Raw genomic sequence first — 4,094 nt, forward strand, 5'->3', positions numbered from 1 at the left:
AGCCTCTGCTGCTACAGTGAAACCATTACAGTAGTAGTGAAACATTACAGAGAGACCATTGCATTAACAGTGAAACCTTTCAGACCATTACTCTCACGTTATTACCAATCTGATTTTTGGTTTATAAGAATGGAGAGGAACATCTCAATTATCATGTCCACATCTGGCACGCATCTGGCAGATCAACAATCCTGAATGGACCATATCGTAGGCGCTTTGCGTCCTGCTCACTGTTCTCCATCCCACGAGCAACAGTGCAGTTTCATGCCGTCTGAAAATGGGGAATGTGTCCACACCAAGACACGGTAGTGTAGCGGTTTGCGTCAGACTAACAAAGGTGCCGCTGCAAGATCGGGATTCAATTCCCACAGCTAACGGCAAAGTATCTGTTCGTTTTACCCCTGTCCGCGTGGGTTTCCCCCGGGTACTCCGATTTCAACAAGCAGACGAAAGTCGTACGGGTTCCGGTTAATGAGTTGTTGGCATGCTCTGTTGGTTACAGACACTTGAGGGCTGCCCCGGCACAACGTTCGCTGATTTGACTTGACGCAAACATCGAATTTCACTTGATGTTTATACATATATGTAACAATATAAATCTAATGTTTAAATACTGTACTTCAGCTTCAAAGTTATCGCCGTACCCTGCAAAAATCTATGCTGGGTACTGAACTCCGCAAAACCGAATTTGTCACTTCCTTCCATCCATCAGAAAGCCCTCATTTTCCTCTTCCCTGCTTCATTCGTCTCATTCATCTAAAAATGCCACGTGTGGGTTCGTATTCATTCCCACAGTCCACGCTGTACTCTATTTACGGAAACTTTCCAAAATCCTTTTGAGTCACAACTTTTGATTGAAGAAGTTCCCCCTTAACTATTTAATATTTCATCCTTTATCTATGACCTGTGGCTTCAACCTCAATGGAAAAGGCTTGCTTGCACTAACACGGTTTATACCCCTCATAATTTCGTATCGCTGGTTTCTCGGTTCCTTTGAGAAACTATGAGATTACGTTTAACACACTCCTTTCTGCAAGAACGTCTGCAAACGCGAAAATATTTGGAAAATGTTCATCTACTCAAACCCAATTATCCATGATCATTTTCCGTATTTCAGTACAAATTCCTATTGATAGAGCTGAATTTCAGTCATACAGAAACACAAGACTGGAGAAACAGGGATTAGCCACTCAGTTTATCATCACTCCTTATCCATTTAATTTCTATGCCAAACCAAATTTTCCACCGTCCGCTCTAAAGCTGTGATCTGTAGTCGTCGTCGGTCCTAACCTGAGGGGGGAAAGCTTGCAGGCAGTGACCCACATATACAGCTCTCATAACTTCATCTACATCTAAATATCTTCCCTCATTCTTCTGTCATTCATTAGTCGTCGTCGGTCCTAACCTGAGGGGGAAAGCGTACAGGCAGTGACCCACATATACAGCCCTCATAACTTCCTGTTCATCTAAATATCTCCCCTCATTCTTCTGTCATTCATTAGTCGTCGTCGGTCCTAACCTGAGGGGGGAAAGAGTACAGGCAGTGACCCACATATACAGCTCTCATAACTTCCTCTACATCTAAATATCTTCCCTCATTCTTCTGTCATTCATTAGTCGTCGTCGGTCCTAACCTGAGGGGGCAACGCTTACAGGCAGTGACCCACATATACAGCTCTCATAACTTCCTGTTCATCTAAATATCTTCCCTCATTCTTCTGCGCTCCAATGTCTGAAGTTCTAAAATGTATCAATCAAGGGGCTCGTCCGGGATTTGAACCCGGGACCTCTCGCACGCTCGCAAATTCAGGCCCAAAGCGAGAATCATACCACTAGACCAACGAGCCCGTTCTGTGTTTATGTCATAACACTGCTGCCTCTCACTTTCTTAGTCTCCTTTGTCAATGCATCTGGTGGTAATTTTACGTCTAAAGTAGATAAATGACCAAAGTTCAGTACAAGGCACTGCAGGATCTTCGGCCCAGGATGCTCAGTTCATCAGTGTAGCTCTACTCTGTTGATATTATAACTATTCCCTCCTACAGAGACCATAATCCGCTATTTTCACGACAGCCATCTGTCTATCCAAGTATCTTTTTTAATATTCCTGTTGTGAAAACGACGAACAGCACGTTCCTGCGAACAGTGTGTGGGAACAGTGCGTTCCCAGAACCCACCACACTGTGTACAAAAGAAATCTACCTACCTCTGACCTAACTTTTCCTCCACATCTTCAACGTATGCCTTCTGCTGTTGTCCAACCTGTCTGTGTCTCCTGTAATCTTATACACCTCCATCACGCTCTGTAGAATCGAACAGAAAAGTTCCAGCTTCCTCAATCTTCCCCCACAAGACGTGTTCTAATCGCGGCAACGTTCTGCTGAACCTGCGGTGCACCTTCTCTAAAGGACTTTTTCGCCCCAGAGAGTGGCTCCGATCACCCATTCTATTTAGTAGCACCACCGCTCTCCCAAGCCCCTTCTATCAATCACCCCAGTCACTGAACCACGATGTAATCTATTAAAAGCACATTTCTATCATTTAACATTATAAGTACACGCTAGTGTCTGTGTTATTTCTGCTCATTCTGTTCTATATCCGTACTGTAACCACGGCATTTATATAATTAATCATTGATCCTTCATCCCTGATCTTCCCTATTCTGAGACGAGCTGAACTGGACACGATCCTCCAGGCGTGGTCTAACCTGAGTCTGCGAGAGTTACTTAACCTCGCGGCACTTGAACTCAATCTCTGACACACAATGACACACTCTACGTCAATTATCGAATACACGTAAATGTACCGGCGAAAACGTTAATCATTGATCCTTCATCACTGATCTTCCCTATTCTGAGACGAGCTGAACTGGACACGATCCTCCAGGTGTGGTCTAGCCTGAGTCTGCGAGAGTTAGTTAACCTCGCGGCACTTGAACTCAATCTCTGACTAATGAAAGTCAGCGCACAACGTGATTTCAGAACCAGTCTCTCAACCTACGCCGTGACATGAGTCCAAGGTTGTTCTGGATGTCAAATATAATAGACTTATTACTCGTGGTCGAGACCTAACGGTTAATACTTCTTTTGTTCTCTGTGCAGCGGGTTTTTAGGGGACTGCACCGTCCCCTTAAAGCAAACAGGGAAATCAAAGAGGTGGGGATCTGGAGAAAAAAGAATGGTTAACGTTGAGGATTGAGATACTGCTCATGCATACCGACCGTTCCATATCTTGCATAACCTGCTGAGTCCATCTGGTAGCTTGACTTTCCGGCAGGCTCCAGTATCTGCCTTCTCCAACATTCCGTCTAAACTTTCCTGTGTTCAGCCATCCACCATCCATGTAACCTCCGTGGAACTTTCAAACATTCTCTCCAGAATTTCATTTCCTGGCAACCCTCAGGATCGATGTTTTATTCTTGCTGCTAATTTAATGTCGCCTCTTTGGATGAACAGCTTTGTTTTAGATGATAAAATAGATTAGATTAGATTAGATGTTTTTGATGATAAGAGGGAGAGATCGAGAGTGAAACCTGCTTCACAGGCGGAAATGAGTATTCCGGAAACGAATATAAGAAATGGGGGACTGTATAGGGGATTTCAGAAAGAATTTCTTTACGGAGAGAGTGGTGGGCTCCTGGACCGCTCTGTCGGGATCATGATAATCACAGATAGGTTAAGGTATTTTAAGGTACTTTTAGATAGGAAAATGTAGAGGTATATATCAAGGAAGAGATTGATCGATCTTGTACTACGTTAAATCGTCGACATAACGTCATTGGGTTGATGACATGCTCTGTGCTGTACTATTCAATGTTCTATGTTACGGTGCCCGCTCCTACCTATGTCGCACCGTTCCTCTACCTTCCCCTTATGAGCCAACTCAAGTGTTCCTGCTGCTTTCACTTCAGTGTCACAGCTGAATGAGACAGCGGAATACACGCAAGATGCTGGAGCATCAAAACGTTTAGTGAAAACTTCCAGCACAGGTTTGATTTTTCACAGCATTACAGCTCTCCCTGATCTACATAGAAGGCCATTTCACATTCTTCGGTACGCGAACCCAGCTGCTCAGGACTAACCTACAAATGTTGC

General features: G+C 44.2%; 1 non-coding gene across 1 annotated transcript; it reads right to left on the reverse strand.

Moving 5' to 3' along the window:
* Positions 1–1,759: 1,759 nt before the first annotated feature.
* trnap-ugg (transfer RNA proline (anticodon UGG)) lies at positions 1,760–1,847 on the reverse strand. Its single transcript is given in 2 exon segments — positions 1,760–1,795; positions 1,812–1,847. It is a non-coding gene; the product is annotated as a tRNA-Pro (tRNA).
* Between the last annotated feature and the right edge of the window lie 2,247 nt (positions 1,848–4,094).

Source organism: Hypanus sabinus, unplaced genomic scaffold (assembly GCF_030144855.1).
Source record: "Hypanus sabinus isolate sHypSab1 unplaced genomic scaffold, sHypSab1.hap1 scaffold_112, whole genome shotgun sequence".
Lineage (NCBI taxonomy): Eukaryota > Metazoa > Chordata > Chondrichthyes > Myliobatiformes > Dasyatidae > Hypanus > Hypanus sabinus.